The sequence below is a fragment of the Puma concolor genome, unplaced genomic scaffold (assembly GCF_028749965.1).
Source record: "Puma concolor isolate L17-30 unplaced genomic scaffold, mPumCon1.1.hap2 unalloc_scaffold_83, whole genome shotgun sequence".
NCBI classification, from domain to species: Eukaryota; Metazoa; Chordata; class Mammalia; order Carnivora; family Felidae; genus Puma; species Puma concolor.
Genome location: NW_028240295.1, coordinates 16,529 through 33,991, shown reverse-complemented (window position 1 = coordinate 33,991; position 17,463 = coordinate 16,529). Strand labels below are relative to the sequence as shown.

At 54.6% G+C, this 17,463-nt stretch overlaps 1 pseudogene; it reads right to left on the bottom strand.

Moving 5' to 3' along the window:
- The window catches only part of LOC147570828 (pleckstrin homology domain-containing family M member 1-like), a 67,313-nt pseudogene that overhangs the window by 36,428 nt on the left and 13,422 nt on the right, over window positions 1-17,463 (bottom strand).

The window sequence follows — 17,463 nt, the reverse complement described above, 5'->3', positions numbered from 1 at the left end:
GTTGTGGGTCTGGAGCTTGCGCTCCGCTGGGCTCTTGTGCGCAAGCATCTCCTATGTCAAATATGTCCGGTTACTACTCCCCCCCCCCCCCCCCCATTTATCCTTCCAATAAACTCCCAATGAATGAGTGGTAACCGTGTCTTGTGTGCTGTGGGGAAACCGGTTCCTCTTGCCCTCAAGAGAGGTCGCGGTCTAGGAAAGGAAGTGAGATAAGGGTACAAATAAACAGCTGCTTTTTTTTTTTAATTGTTTTTTCAACGTTTTTTATTTATTTTGGGACAGAGAGAGACAGAGCATGAACGGGGGAGGGGCAGAGAGAGAGGGAGACACAGAATCGGAAACAGGCTCCAGGCTCCGAGCCATCAGCCCAAGGGGAGGCTGAGAAACGGAGCTCCTTGCGTCCCCGCCTGGAACCAGAAGGCTGTCACCCTCTCCTGCGCGGGGACTAAAAGTTCCACACCCAGAAAACGGCGAGGGGTCACTGTCTCTCTGTGCAACCTCAGCGCACTAGCTGGCTCTCCCTACCAGTCCTGCATTCACTGGTGCTCTTATCCAGCAGGGCCCAGTGGGTGTGAATAACTCAGCTCTCAAGGCAAGAACGACGCCTCAGTGCATATTTGAAAAGCCAAATCAAGTACACCGGGCTCCGGGGCAGGCGTCGGACTTGGCCTCCCTTGGGCCCAGAAAGCCTTCCTTTCTCCAAACAGCCCCTGCCACCTGGCCTTCCCCGCCCCGCCCCCGCCCCCACCTCTAGCCCAGCAAAGCCACAGGCTGACACTGCCTCCCAGCGCCCTGCTGGCCCAGCCTGGCTGGCTCTAGGCCACTCATCCGAGGAATTGAGACAGCGAGGTGGTCCCCCCTCAAAAAACCCTCAGTCCTTCCTCCTTTGGTCTCCCTTATTCCCCCCGCATCCTTTCCTACTCTGCCCTCCTGCTCCAACGTGGTTGGGGACCCTCAGTTCCAGTCCCCCCCGCAACCTCTGTTTGCTGGGTGTCGAGGGAGGGAAGGGCTGCCGGGCCCAGTGGAGAGGAGTGCGCGCGCGCGGGCACCGACTTCGGGGTGCGCGCCGCGTGCGCCTGCCTGGGGGGCCTCCACGTGGCCGAGCAGCGCGGGGTCCTGGCAGCGCCCCTCTTCCTTCCTTGCACGCCCAGGAGCTCTCTCTGTTCTTCCCTCGTATGGGGCCTTCATTCAGGGCCTGAGCGCACCGTTCCTTCCATCTGTAACACTCTTTCCTGAGTCTTCCCCTTTCTAACTCTGACTCATTCTCCAAGGCTCATCTTATATGTACATTCCTCCAGGAAGTCTTCCGGGCTCTGCCCTCCTCCACTCCGGATTAGAGGGCTCACCTCTGTACTTCCAGGCATCCTGCCTCCCTTCTAGCTCCCTCTAGGCTGTTGTAGCAGCTCTACAGGCTGTTGTAGCTCTAGGCTTACTCATCTGCCTTCCCTGTGAGAGGGTAGGACCGGGTCTACCTTGCTCAGTGTGGAGCTCACAAAGCTGGCTCAGTGCTGAGCACTTGGTATGTTCTCAGTAAATAACTGTTAGATGAACGAGTAAATGAATGAATACATGAACAAATAAAAACCACTCCCAAAGCTTGCGGTAATTTCCCCAACCTAGTGGGAAGGTGATTTCTGCTCGGCTCTGGCATTTTTCCTAAGGGGGCGTCTTGGGCGGGCACTAGCTGCATGCGTGTGTGTGTGTGTGTGTGTGTGTGTGTGTGTGTGTCCGGGACGCTCACCTCTTGCTCAGCTCCTTCAGGGCCCCACTTCGGCACAGGCCCAGGTAATCCCCCAGAAGCTTCAGCTGCTCCCGTCTCCTCCGGACGAGGCGCATCTGCTCCACATGCTCGTACAGCGAGGCATTCACCAGCTGCAGGTTGATGAGGGGTGGGCCCGGATCTGCGTCAGGAACTTCAGAGCCTGCCGGCAGATCTGGGACACCACCAGACGGCAGACGGTGGCGGTTGGGGGGGGGGGGCGGGACAGAATGGCCGTTCGGTGAGCATCTCTGCGACAGGCACAGTATTACCCACCCACTCACCCGCCCTGCCACCACCGTCCAAGGGAAGCGGTGCCATCTTCATTATACAGATGAGGAAATGGAGGACCAGAGATGATGTGACCGGGCCTAGGTCCACAGCTCATAAAAGTCAAGATCTGAACCCAGTTGCCCTAACTCCCAAACCTACTCTCCCTCCCAGGCACTAGCTGCGGTCCCTCCCCGGCCACGTTGGGTCAATGCCCCTCTCCCCCCGGGCCTACAGATCCTTCCCACTATTTCCTGTCTTCCCAGCCCCCATTTTCCTGCCTAACAGAAACAGGCACTGCCCCAGCGCCGACCCGGGAACCAGGTGACTGTCTGAGTCAGGCTCCAGCCACAGGAAACTACAGATCAGACACAGCTTAACAAGGTTTCCCGAGCGCCCCCACCCCAAGCTCTGGCCAGCAGCACCAACCAGGGCTCCCCCAAGTCCCCGTGTGGAGGGGAGCGATCAATCCCAGCCTCTCCCACTGACAGGGTGTTACAGGTTCTACCCTCGGCCCTGACCCTAATGCCAAAGCCGGTTACTGAGCGCCTACTATTTGCCCGACGGTGGGCTGCGGATCTCAACCATATCCTTTCTTCGGGCTGATGACAATTCAATGGGGGAGGTGTCACCACCCCCATTTTACAGATGAGTAAATGGAGGCTCAGAGAAGCTAAAGTGGCTTATCCAATCTACCTGCAGAAAGCAGAGCCCGGGTCTAAACTGAGGTGTTGTCTCTGCACACTTGGCTGCCTCATTAACTACCAAGAAGCTTCTCTCCCCTTCAGTCTCCTCCTTGGTGTAATAAGAAGGCCGGAGGATCTGAGATGGTCTCCACCATCAACTACCATGCAGTGGTTAGGAGTCAGGCTTTCAAGTCAGAATTGAATTCGAATCCTGGCTCTACCACTGCCTACCAGTAGGACCTTGTGACACTTATTTAACCTCTGTGACTCAGTTTCCTTGTCTATAAAGTGGGGAAAAGAAAAGCATCTCTTACGGAATTATTTTGAGTTTAGGTTAAAATAATGATAATAATAATAATAATAATAATAATAATAATAATGCAGGGGCGCCTGGGTGGCTCAGTCGGTTAAGCGTCCGACTTCGGCTCAGTTCATGATCTTACGGTTCACGGGTTTGAGCCCCATGTCGGGCTCTGTGCTGACAGCTCAGATCAGAGCCTAGAGCCTGCTTTGGATTCTGAGTCTTCCCCTCTCTCTGCTTCTCCCCCACTCGTGCTCTCTCTCTCTCTCTCTCTTTCTCTCAAAAATAAATAAATGCAAAAAATAAAAAATAAAAAAAAAAAAAGTTGTCCGGATGTTGTAAATAGCGAGTGTGTTTTATGGCCAAAGAATTATTTGCATCTGTGGCGGTTCTGAGGTTTAATATTCTATATGCAGTTAGTTAAATACTTACCACTGAGGGCAGGAGTGAGGACAAGGTAACCAACAAAAAGCCAAAGTGAAGCTAATGTCCTTGGGGTTCCGGTCCCCAGCAAGGTGGAGGCTGGGGTGGCACGGAATCTAAGAGTCACGTTCCCTGTGCTCTGACGACACATCCACACGTCAAGACTGCATGGCCAATAGGCCTGGGTCTTGAGAAACAAATAGCTTCTTCTTTGTGCTTCTGTGTCTGTCTTAAGCAGAAATCTGTGCCTTTGGGAGAAAGCCAAGTTTGTGCTCCTCCAGGCAGGCTCTGACTAAGTGAATGAGGGGCTGAAGGTGTGGCAGGCCTCAGGAGAAAGAAAGGGCACTGATGTAAGGCTCTAAGAGACTGGCGGGTGCCATCTCCTGTAATGTCCTCTGAGGCAGATACTTATTAATCCTTCTTTATAGATGAGGAAACTGAAGTTAAATAATTTGCTAATGGTAACATAGCTAGGTAGGTGGGTAAGCTCAGGTGGAGAAGAAGAAAAGAGAGATCTTAGAATACATCTTATTCAAAAGCATTTGGTGAACATAAAAAAGTACTCAAGACTAAATCACACTAAATGGTACCAAGTGGACAGAGCCTGTTATAAATCAGTATGAGTCCAGAACGATCCCAACTTTACAAATGTATGTAAACAAATATACAGAAAAGGCTGACTGCTCCAAGGGGAAGTACAGCCAGTTGGCCAGCCCACCCATCCATCCACCCGTCCATCAGTCCACATCCATCTACCCATCCCTCCATCCACATCCATTCACCCAACCATCTGTCTACATCCACCCGCCAACCCATCCACCCATCTATCTATTCACAACTATCTACCCACCCATCCCCCATCCATCTAGAAATATAATCTATCCTAACTATCTTTCCTTATCTATTCTTCCTCTCCCTCTCTTTCTCTCTCTCTAGTTGCTGGTGCCTTAAACAGTTTTCTCCATGGCCATGGGAGCTGCAGAGAACCACCCTCAGACCTCCACCTGAGGAACGAGGCAGGCACTGACAGAGTTCTGCCCAGGGGCTACAGACCAGCAGCACAGTTTTCTCTTGGTTGGCCCTCCCACCATCATGGGGCCTGAACCAGTGACCCTAAATTCCCTAGAGCCAAACTCCTCCACACAAAGAGCAGCAACAAAGGGGAGCGACCATTCCTTTGTCACTCCTCAGCCCTGTGTGGCCACGACTGGTTGGGCCCAAGGCTTACCGGGCGCTTGGTGAGGTCCCAGTTGTGGATGATCCTGGCCGGAATCACCGAGGCATCGTCCTGGTGGCAGATGTCGCAGTAATAGAGGCCAGAGAAGGCACAAAGCTTGGGTCGTACAAACGAGAAGCCAATCTGCCGGGAGCAGCCTGGGGAGAGGGACGGCAGGAGAGTGAGCAGTGGCGGGGCCAGAGTCTGGGGACAACGCAGAAGCTCCTAGGCAGAAGGACCTGCTATTTAAGGAAGGGGCAGACATACAAGGAGGACACAAAGATCAAACAACCGTCACTCACATGCCCACCGCTGAGAAACAACCCCATTACTTAGTCTTTACGACAAAACACCATTAACAATTATTGCTGCCATTTTGCAGCCGAAGCAGTCGGTGCACAGAGAGGTCAGGAGACCTGCCCAGTCACAGGACGATTAAGTGGCAGAGCCGGTAATCGGATTTGGGTTGGGTTGGTGTTAGAGCCCACATCCTCTTCTACCTAGCTGCCTGTGTTCAGTGTTCCCACTGCTTGCTCACCAATGCCAACCTCCCGTAGGCCCACCCCTCCACTGGGGCCCAGAAACGGAAGCAACCGAGTCAGCGCCTCAGCAAGCAGGGTAGGAGCTGGGGACATGGGGCCGGCCGACAGGCAGGGAGTAGGTGGGGAGGCCAACCGGAGGCAGGACCGTCTGGACACTGCCTGGTGCCAGCTTGGAGTCAGACAGGCCGGACATCTCTGGACAGTGGTGCAGGGTCCGGCTTCAGCTCCTCTGCTGGAGGTCCCTCCACAGCGGCGGGCGGTGGGAGTCAGAGTGGGGCTCAGATCCTGAGCACATGCCTGCCTCCCACAGGGCCAGGGGAAAGAGGCCCTCTGGCCTTGGGACGAGAAGGGCTGGCTCTTCTGCCTAATAGCTGCCTCATCCTAACCTTCGTCGAGGTTTTACGAGGTTCCATTTCAGTATCTATAAAACTCAGCTGCTCCTTGCTCTCCTGTGGGGGTGATGACCAAGTTTAAATGAGATGAGGCTTTGAAAGTGCCCTGTGAACCATGAAATACAGCCAGATGCCGGCGGTGGGCATCCACCCGGCCACAAAGCCATGCCTGCAGCAGGAAGGAAGCCCAAGCCCCCAGATTCAGTCTCGGCCTGAGGGCTGGCGGGTGAGAGGCACAGTGAGAGCCGCCCCCTGCCAGCATTCACACCCACTGGGGGACCCTCCTCACCAGCCCTGGGGGGCCTGGCCTCCTCCACGAGCCCAACACCCACAGGCGGAAAGTTCAGAGCGTGAGTGTTAGGGGTTGGCGGGTGTGAGGAGGGAGTGAGCAGGGACTTGAAAATGTCTTCTGCAGGAAGAAAACCGCAGACCACTTCCTTCCAGATGCCCGAAGCAGACTTTCCCTCCGGTCCCACAGGCTCCAGCCAACAGGATGGTCCTCAAACCACCTGCAGCTGCGTCTCCTGCTAGGGCACCCTGCGGCAGGGCAAAGTCCTCACAGTCCCCCTGGAGAACCGAAGGTGATGGAAACAGGGGTCTGGGTCGGGGAGAAGAGCTAAAAATGGAACGTGAGCCATGGAATATCTCACAGCCTTGAAAAGCAATGGGGTGGAGAGGCCCTGCGGGGACACGGCCAGAGCGAGCCTCTAGGACCGTCAAGGTCCTCATCTGGCTTCACCACAGGACAGGTTATTGTTAGGACTAAGTTAAATAATCCAAATAAAGCAGCTGGCCCGGTGGTCCCACACAGAAGGATCAGACTTGAGGACAGTAATGATACGGCAGATGTACTGACGTAGAATAATATCCATGATACATTCCTCAGTAGAACAAAACCAAGTTGCAGAACAATATATACAGCTGTGCTGGCCCGTACGGTGGCCACAAGCCACAGGCGCCCATTTCAATTTAAATACCTTTAAGTTAAACTGAAAATTTGGTTCCTTAGTCACACTAGCCACATTTGAAGTCCTCAGGGGCCACAGATGGCTTGTAGTTACCATATTAGACAGCACAGATCTAGGATATTTTCACCATCGGAGAATGTTCTATTGCACAGCACTCAGTAGGATGAGCTGTGCACCCACAGGTCCCAACCCTCGGCAGGGCTGCTGGCCTCGGTGGGTGCTGGGGAGGAGCAGAGGCTACGTCTGCTGCAACATCCCAGGGGTGGCATGGGGACGCTCGTGGAGAGCCAGGACAGGGCAGAGAGCCTAAATCGGGAGCCCCACCCGAGGCAGAGTGAGGCGGGCAGGCTGGGGGTGGCGGGACAGCAAGGGGGCACCTGCACAGAAGCAGCCCTGGGAGTCGAGGCCTTTCTCCGTGGGGATGGCCACGAGGTACCGCAGCAGGAAGCCGTTCTCCCGCGTGGCGAACTTCAGCACCTCCTGACAGTTTTCGTCCAGACTCCCGCCCAGTGTCACCGCCTCCTCGGCCCTCTCCAAGTAGGACGCCAGGACCTTGCGCACCAGCTCCCTCCACAGGGCGGCCTCCTCAGCATTCCCGGCCTGCAGCTTCAGGACGGCCTTGGCCGTGATGATTTTGAAGAAGGATGGGCCCCCGAGGCTCGTGTCTGGCAGGATGTCTCGGATGGTCTCAACTCCGTGGCTGTCACTTAACATTTTCTCGTTGTTTCTCACTCGGAAGCACTTCAGAGACTCCAAGGATAGGGAAAAAATATAGGGCATCCAGGTCCTGTCCGTGTACAGGTACAGAAGGGATTCTTTAATAGCGTCTGGCTCGGGAACTTGGGCAGAGGACCAACAGAACTGTGTGCCCTGGAGAGTCTCGGGCTCAGTGGGTGGGTCCGGGTGGGAGGGGAGGCCACCCTGGGGGGCGTCTGGGGGGTCCTCGGGCTGCTCCGGGTACTGGATGTTCACCCACTCATCCTCCTGCTGGGGCCGGCACTTCTGTAGGGCCTCCCGCACCCGGTCCAGCCAGTCCTCGGCTTCGTCCTGGGAGGAGGCCCGCAGGGCCAGCAGCTTCCTGCCAGAGAAGACCAGCTCGAAGCGGCCGTCGCCGTGGGCTGGCCCCACGGCCTCGCATCGCAGCAGGGAGCAGTTCTCCACGCAGGTGCGTTCCTCGGTGTTCAGGTAGAGGCGGAACTCCAGAGGGGAGAGCTCGCAGAAGAGTTCCTTCCAGATGCCCATCGCCCCCCGCCGCTCCACGGTGCCCAGCTTCATGAGACCCCGGAATGGGTTGGACAGCCCTGGGGGCAGAAAGAGGCACTTTAGACGGCGGGCCAAGCCTCTACCTCCCGAGGCCCTGCAGCGGGTGGGGACAGGGGCTGCCGCGAGAACGCTTTAGGAGTGCCTTCGTCCCATCCGCACCCTCAGCTGTTGACCTTGTTCCTGAATTTTACTGAGAAAAAAAAAAAAAAAAAAGGACTAAAAAAATTACCTCCACAGAGCCCTCACTATGGCATCTGTACCCACACTCAGACTTCCCCCTTGTCACCGGGGATGAACTTCCGGCTCAGTCTGAGGCCTACTCCTCCGTCTGCACAGGGGACCCCTCCCCACTGCCCACTCAAGGACAGGGACGTCTCTCCAGCAGCCCCCCCCCCCGCCCCCCACCGTGTCACTGCTTTGTCCCTTCCCTCCTGGCTCGTTCCCATCAGCACACAAACACGCTGTTATTTCTGCCATCTTTAAAAATAGCTTTCTTGATGGCACTCACATTTCTAATTACCACCCTGTTCCTCTGTCCCCTTTACAGAAAACCTCGAGGAGGTGTCACAACTGTCTCTGGTTCCCCTGCTCCCGTTCCATCTTGAATCTGCTCCAGTCAGGTTTTTGTCCCCTCCTTCCACTGAAACGGCACTTGGGAAGCCCCATGCCCTCCTTGTCACCAAATCCCAAGGCTAATCCTTGGTGCCAATCTGGCCTGACCCATCAGTATCTCAGGACACAGCTGAGACCCTCCTGCCCTCATGAGACACTTCCCTCACACGGCTGCTGAGGGGCCACTCTGGGTACTCCTCCGCCACGACGGGCCACTCTTCTGTCCCCCGGGCTCACTCCTCCGCCTCTCCCTGACATGTCAACATTGGAGCACCCCAGAGCTCAGTCCTGGGTCCCCTTCTCCATTGACACCCGCCTCCTACCTGATCGTGCCTACGCTCAGGGCTTTATGCCAACAGCTCCCCAGCGTTTATGTCCAGCCTGAACCTTGCCCTTGAACTTCAGGTTCAGATCTCCACCTGTGCCATGTATGGCTGATATCTAATAGGCATCTCAAAATTGACATGCCCGAAAATCAATTCCTGCCCCTCCCACTGCAAACTAGCTTTTCTCCCAACATCCCTCATCTCATAAATGGCAAACTGCATCCTTCGAGCTGCTTGGGCTAAAAACCTTTCCTTTCTGTCACACACATACACACGCAGCCCGTCAGCGAATTCTGCTGGCACATCCGGAACCCTCTGCTTCTCACCACCTCGACCGCTACCACACGGGCTCCGACGGCTGTCACCCCTGGCCTGGCTTGTGGCGAGAGCCTCCTGACTGGTCTCTCTCCCCTGAGGTCCTTCAACATACGAGCCAGGATGACTCCCCATTTAAAGGAAGTCAGATCACGTCCCTTTGCCCCAAACCCTGCAATGACTGCCATCTCCCTCGGAGGGAAAGCTAACGTCCCTTCTGTGGCCCGCGAGGCCCTCCGTCACTCCGCCCTCATCTCTAACTACCCCCTTCCCATCTCCTTGGTTTCCTGGGCACGTGCCCATGGCAGGATCTTTGCATCTGTTCCCCTGCTGGAGCCACACAGGTCGGCCCGTGCCTTCCTGCCTCTCTCCCTGCACATCTCCTCAAATGTCACCTTCTCTGTGAGGGCTTCCTTGGCCACCCATATGAAATAGTACGCTCCCCCCCGGCACTCCCCAAGTTCTCCACAGCAATTATTATCACCAGTCCATACTATACATTTACTTGTTAATTCCCTTCTTCCCTGCCTCTTGCACTAGGATATAAGAAGTCTGTGAAGACAGGGACGTTGCTTTGCTTCCTGCTGTGTCCCCAGCACCCAGAACAGCCTGGCACAGCACAGATACTTAATAAATACCCGCTGAATGAGCGTGTGCCTGGACACCACACACCCCTCTATGCTCCCTGGTTCCTAGGGCTCTGCCAGCAACTGGGGGGTCCAAAGGATGCACAGTTCTCTCTTCCGCAGCCTGAACTAGCCTTGGAGATTTCAGATAATTGTATAGGGTCTTCCTACCCTTCAGGGAACCTGACGGCCTAGGCATGAGGCACACTTTCTCTGGCATGGTTACACGGACTACAAGAAAAACCTAAAAGAAGCCAGTGTGGAGACCAGGGCTCTCCTGAGCTAGGAACCTGGCCGGAATCGTCTGCTGGGTCATGGCAAACAGAAAATGAAGTGAGAAAGAGACCGGCTCCAGGGCAGACTTTTCTGTTTGTGGGGGTTGTGGAGAAATTCGCTTATGGTTACTGAACGCTTTTTAGAATTGCACAGGGTGCGGAACTCGAGCTGGCCTCGTTGTAAACAGCGCACAGAGGACGGCTAACAGATGGCAGAGCTGATACACCCCCACCAGAGCTGTTAAACAAACCATCGAAGACAGAGGTCTCGGGAAGGGGCACTGAAACGCCTTCCGGAGGCAGGGTTTGCTCTGAGCTACAGGCAGAACCCAGAGTCGTGCATAGTCACACGACCTCGGGGGGCGGGGGGGGGGAAGTTTCAGTATTTCAATATATGAAACAGGTTTGGGGGCATGATACTGTGGAGCTCTCATGAGAAAATATAGCACTTTTCCTGAAATGCTTCCCTGAATTACTCAGCAAGGGTGTTCCTGATTACATTTTGGGAAGAGGTTTTGCTCGTGAGAATACACTACCCAACCAGTAATGGAAAAGAGGGCTCTGGCACTGCTCTCCGAAAGGCACTGTCCCCGCGGCAAGGTCACTGGAACCCTGCGGTCACCTACCCATCTGCCTGCGGTGCACCACCCTGAAGTTCTGGTGCTCCTGGGCCGCCGCTGCCCTGCTTGGCCGGCCTCCTGGGGAAGGCACGCAGGCTTGGTCTAAGGCCCCCGTGGAGTGGCTTTTCCTTGGCCCTTGAGAAAAGTGCCGGAGGAGCCCAGGCCTGGACTCCGGAGTCCCTCCGGAAGAAGCCACGGAGTGTTCTGAAGGGCTCTCTGTGGGCGGCTCCTGGGGAGGCCGGTAGAAGTCATCCTCTGAAATCCAGCTCCTGCTCTTCTAGTGGGAAGGGAGGGAAGACACAGGTGGTGGTTGAAGGTTTTTGTGTGTTTGTTTTGTTTTACAGACATCTTGATGGAGACACAATTCACCGATCATCAAAGGAACCATTTAGAGTGCACGACTGAATACTTTCAGTGTATTCACGGAGTTGTGCAACCAGCACCACGAAGTTCAGAACATTTTCATTCCTCCAGAAAGAAACCCCGTGCTCGGGAGCGGTCAGTTCCCATTTCCCCTCAACCGCTCCAGTTCTAGGCCACCACTAATCTACTTTCTGTTTCTAGAGATCTGTCCATTCTGTTTACATAAACAGAATCTTCATTTATGGTTTGTCTTTTTATTCATTTGTATGTATATTTATTTTGGGGTGTATGGGGGGGAGACAGCATGAGCAGGGGAGGGGGACAGACAGGCAGAGAAAGAGAGAGACAGAATCCTAAGCAGGCTCTACACTCAGTGTGGAGCCTGACGTGGGGCTCAGTCTCACGAACCTGGGATCACGACCGGAGCCAAAATCAAGAGTTGAACGCTCAACTGAGCCACCAAGGTGCCCCAATATAAAAGGAATCTTATAAATGTGGTCTTTGTGTCTGCCTTCTCTCTGAACATCAGGTTTTCTAGGTCCATCCATGTTGTGGCAGGCATCGGTATTTCTTTATTACTAACTAGTATTCCAAGGTATGGATGTAGCACATTTGGTCTGTCCGTTCATCAGCTGATGGGCATCTGGGTTGTCTCTGCTTTGGGGCAATTATGAATAATGCTGCCACGAACATTCACGTAACCATTTCTTTTTTTTTCTTTCTTTTTTTTTTTTTTTTGTTGGGCAGACTGGAGGGCCTTTTATTCGCGAGGATCGGGGGTGGGGTCCCAGGTGTGGAGAGACAATAAATACTGAGGAATGTCGGGGTCTCAGTGCATCCAAAACGTGGATTAGGGTGCTGGGGTCCTGGAACTTGGCGGGTCGGAGGACAGGTCAATAAATACCCAAACTGCCGAGGCGGGCGGAGCCTGCTGTGGCCCCCAGAGCTACATACGTGAGGAGGGCGCGCGAGTCCCCGAAAAAGCGGGGCTGGCGAAAGCAAAATGTTCTCGAGAAGGCGGGCGGGGCTCGCACTAGACGTTCGCCGCGGGAAGAGAACATTCCCGGGATAGTAGGGCCTCATGCACAGGGATTTGTGGTCTGCGAGCCGATAGGCGGGGGGCGCGTGGAGGGTGAAAAACTGATGGCCGAGCCCTGGCCCTGCTGTCTCCTCTAGATCGCAGTTTGCCCATCCACGGCGGGGCCTCAGCCAGGCCGGAGTTAGTAGGTGGTTGGTCTGCCATTCTCCCCAGCAGCAACTGCAGCATTCCTGGTTGCAAGCCTCCATGGAGCCCCCTGCTCCTCCCTCCCCGGCCGCCAGGGGGCGGGCCCGGATCGCAGGGCTGGAGCTCAGCCGGAGACCCACGCTGGGAGGCGGTGTGAACGGGGAGGCGGTAGGAATGGCTTCTGCGCCGTGCTCAGGTCACCCAACCCTCCAGCTTGGGGTCCTAGGGTTCAGGGGGCGAAGGCGGCTCCCGGGTGGCGCCAGACCGGGGCGAGATGGTGGGCGCAGGCCACCAACCCTGTGCAGCCCAAGGCGGCGGCAGCAGCCAGAGCAACGGCGAACAGGAGCAGGGAACGCGCCTCCGATAGGTCAGGCTGGCAGGGAGCAGCAGGTGGCGGCGGTGCATGGGGCCTGGCCCCACCAGCGGGCCTTGGCCCAGAGCCACGGCCGGGGGGCCATATGGGAAGGTGCATCCGTGGCCCGGGGACTGGGGACCCCCGTGACAGCTGCGTCTCCCCCGGCCTGCAGCAGCTCCATCCGCTCCTGCAGCTGCCGCACGCACGCCTCCACGTCTCGGTTCCGGGCCTCGGCCTCACGGAGCTGACCAACTTGACCATGGCCCTCCCCTCTTCTCCAGTCCCTGGGCGTCCTCAGGAGAAGGCCTGCCTCACCAAAAGGCCCTGTTTGGTTTGTCTCTGTCTCCACGTAACCATTTCTGTGTGGACCTATGTTTTCCGTTCCGTTGGGTACATGTCTATGAGTGCAACTGATGGGCCATTCGGTAACTATGTCTAACTTTCTGAGGAATTTCCAAACTCTTTCCCTAAGTGACTACACCATTTTACATTCCCACCACATATGGGGATTCCAATTTCTCCACATCCTTTCCAACGTTTTTATTATCTGTTTGATTATAGCCATCCTCACGTGTGTGAAGTACCGTCTTGTGGTTTGGGTTTGCAATTTCCCCAGTGTCTAAGGACAATGACACCGAGCATCTTTTCACGTGCTCAGTGGACACCAGTAGATCTTCTTTGGAGAAATGTCTATTCGAATTCTTTGCCTATTAAAAAAAATTTTTTAATGTTTATTTATTTTTGAGAGAGACAGCGGGGGGGGGGGCAGAGAGAGAGAGGGAGACACAGAATCGGAAGCAGGCTCCGGGCTCTAAGCCGTCAGCACAGAGCCCGACGTGGGGCTCGAATTCACGAACCATGATCTGAACCGAAGTCGGAGGCTTCACCGACTGAGCCACCCCACCCAGGCTCCCCTAAGTCTCCAACTGATTTTGAGTTAATTCTTGTGTATGGTGTGAGGAAGGGGTCTACCTTTATTTTGTCGCAGGTGGACATCCCATCATCCCAGCACCAGTCACTAGTGCCCAGCGACTACAGTTTGTCAGCCCTGCTTATAGGGTTTGAGATGAGGGAGGCATGGGTGAGCAGGACCCAGGACCCCTTCTGTTGCTGAGACTGAAGCTGCTCACCAGTGGGAGAAGTGGGGTGGGTCTGGGGTCACAAAATTGTGGGAAGGGATTTTAGCTTCCCCCCTCCCCCATTTCAAGCACTCCCTGCCTTTCTGTGCCTAAGCATGGATGAGCAGAGTCAAGAAGAAAGCTGGCTGGACTGCCCTAAGTGGCTGTCTACACAGAGGAAGTGACTCACACGAGAGGTGGGTCCAGCCCAGCTATTTTGTTAAGTGTCACCAGCCTCACCCTGAAGTTGCTATTTCCACCCCCTAAATGAGACTGCCCTCTCTGCTCCCGTAGACGCGGAAGGGGAGTAAGGCTTGGGCTGCCCTAGAGGGATTGGTTTGCACAGTTTAATCCATTCAGATGCTTTCTGGCACCTTAAGCCAAGAGTGGAGAACTCTGAGTCGGGAGTATCGGGGCCTCAGGGCTGGGCTCCAGGGCTCCCTCTGAAAACCCTCGGAATTAGCAGGTGCTTCCTTCAGTCAGTGACAGGACAATGTGTCAATCAGGGTGGCTACTTGGGAAGCATTTGCAACACAAGATTCTGAACAAAGCCTGCCTGGGCCATAGAGACCCAGGGGAGCTCCCCGAGGAAAATGGGCAGGAGCCCCACAGAGCCTGGCACACACACCTGGGAAGTCCTGCGGCCTCCCAGCTCACTATTCCTTAAGACTCAGCTCAGGGGCCGTCCATCACCTCCTCTGGGAAGCTTTCCTGACTATTTCCCAGCCTACACTCCTCCCGCTGCCTAGCTGGGTCAGGGACTCCTCGGGGCTCCCACGGCATTCTTTGCCCACCCCACCCAGCACCTACCAAGCTGTATGCAATGGCCACTCTTCTTTCTGCCTGGCACAGAGTTATCACAGGTGAGGGAATAATTCTTGAGTATCAAACGTCTTTGGCATAAAATAACAAGGCTGGGGCAAGGGGACTGGAAGGAAGGAGACAAATGTGAATTGTGAGGTGATAGAAGTTCACTGGTGAGGGCTCCTCTCTCCAAGGAGGTGAGGGAGACGATCGGGAAGTGTTCAGACTCGGTCCAGCGGCCACAGGTCAGCCCCCAGGAAATGATACTCCAGGAAACATCTTTTGTTCTCTTAGACAACAGACAAAACCAGTGGGAACACTGGGTCCTTGGAGCTACTGCACACAGGCCTGGACGGAGCTCTGTAGCTGTGCCCCAGCCAGGGCCCCCGGTCACCAAGCGGAGTGTGGGGGGAGCACCCCACTGTTCCCCCTCCCCCTTCCTACCACCTACCTTCCTACCTTCTGCTCATTCAAGCCCCCACATCTGGCCAGTTCCCTGCCGCTCTAACGGTGGAGGAAACCGCCACAGACCACGGGTCAAAGCCATGGCAGCACCTGCCACGAGGGGCCCGAGACAGAGGAATGCCACTTTCACTGGGTGAAGTCTTAGAATCCAGACTGTCCTCTGGAGTGCAACTGAGAAATCCGTTCACAGCCCCCCGGAGTCCACAAATAGAAGTCCCCTTAGCTCCCCCACTCCCGGCCCCTTTCCTTCCTGGCACTTGTCACCAGTGTAATTATGATGTGGGTAATGACTTGCCTGATCCAGTGTCTGTCCCCAAGGAGCAGGGCCCTTGTCCGTCCTGTTCCATCACCGTACCAAGTATGGTGCTTGGCCCAGAGCAGGGCCTCTGTGGTGAATGAATTTAAAATAATGGTTTTTGTTTCTTTTTTAAAGAAAGACTGAATGGCTCTCATGGTTATACGACTTGACAGTCAGAACCCTCTACTCACCCCCCCCACCCCCACCCCACGCCACCAAAGTGTCAAATAAATGGCAGTGACTAAGTGACAGAAGCACAGGAAAATGAGACTCACAGGGGTGACACGCGGGGTGGAGCCGGGGGTCCACCAGGTGGGCTGCACGGGAGTGCCCAGCGACTATCTACTTAGGGGAGGGATGAGTGGGTCCTGTGGGCTCTCAGCCACCTGAGTCCCCTGAGGCCTGCGGGGAGGCGGAGCCCGCCCTGGTCAGACCCACCAGCCCAGCCCATGCACTTGGCGGCCTACTTCTCAGCGTAAACTCCCAAGCTGGCATCTCGAGAGTCTCTGAGAGTTCGAGAGCCGTTAATTACGCCTGCACTCACCCAGGTACGGTGTGCAGAGCTGACCTTACAGAAGGGAACAGACATGCTCTTCCGTATCACGGAGCCGATATTCGAGTCCAGAGGCAGGAAATCAAGTGAAGCAGGCAAATGGGAAAGGGAGTCACTGGGGACGGTGCTTTTGGGACAGGGTGCTGGGGGAAGGCGGAGACAAGGGTGAGGAAAAGGGGCGAGCTGGGAAAGGGTCCGGGCAGATGGAATGGCAAATGGAAACGCCTGGGGCTGAAAGGAGCCTGCGGTGGCAGAAGCTGCCGGAGGCCAGAGGAGCAACGCCCGGTGAGCCGAGGAGCTTGGGTGACAAGTTAAGCTGCCCTGTCCCATCAGCTCTGGGACCCTGGCAAGACAGGATGTCGGAGCTGAGACACAACACGAGTCAGGTCTTGGACGGGAGTGAACTCAGCTTGGTCAACGCCACTCTGTGGCATCCTACTAGGGCGCGCAGCCCCAGACCCTAGGGGTAGCCCCCTGCTTCCAGCTCAAGCCAGGGGCTGTGGAGTCGTTCTTCTTTACCCTTCAGGGTGTTGACAGTTGTCGGCTCAAAACCTTCAGAGTCCTCTGACATTCTGGGCCCTGAAGACTCTTCAGGATAGTAAAAAATGGAGACTGTGACCTCACTTATACAGCTACATGGCTTATACAGTCACATTCAGTCAGTGGTGCTAGTCGGTCCGATATCTGTATGGACAAAACGTGACTTTTGACTCTTACCTCACACCATACACAAAACTCAGTCCCAAGTGGATCATAAATCTAATTGCAAAAGGTAAAACAACAAAGCTTCTAGATGAAAATACAGGGGTCTTCACAGCTTTGGGTAGAGATCTTAAAAATAGACACAAAATACGTAAACCACAAACAGAGAGGCCAATAAATTGAAGAGCATTAAAACCAAGAATTTCTGCTCCACGAAAAATACCATTAAGAGATTTAAAACACAAGCCATAGGGGCACCTGGGTGGCTCAATCAGTTAAGCATCCAACTCTTGATTTCGGCTCAGGTCATGATCTCACAGTTTGTGAGTTCAAGCCCCAAGTCAGGCTTTGCACTGACAGTGTGGAGACTGCTTGGGATTCTCTCTCTTTCCCTCTCTTTTTCTTTTGTTTTTTTAATGTTTATTTATTTTTGAGAGAGAGACAGAGACAGAGTGCAAGTGGGCAAGGGGCAGAGAGAGAGAGATGGAGACACAGAATCCAAAGCAGGCTCCAGGCTCCAAGCTGTCAGCACAGAGCCCGGCGCACGGCTTGAACTCGTGAACCGCGAGATCATGACCTGAGCTTAGCCGACTGAGCCACCCAGGCATTCCTCTCTCCCTCTTTTTCTGCACGCGCATGAGCGTACACACTCTCTCTCAAAATAAATAAATAAACGTTAAAAAAACAGGCAAGCCATAGACTTGAAGAAACGTTTGCTATATGTATATGCGACATATTTTTTTCTCTAATAAAAGACATATCCATAATATGTAAAGAGCCTCTACCAATGAATCAGGAAATACACACAACTCAATTTAAGAATGAAGCAATGACTTAGAGACTTCCAACAGCCAATAAGCAAACGAAAAGGTATCAAGATCGTTAGTCATCAGGGAAATGCAAATTAAAACCACAGTGAGGTCCCACTGCACACCTATTAGAGTGGCCGAAATGAAAAAGACTGATGACCCACTGGCTAGGATAAA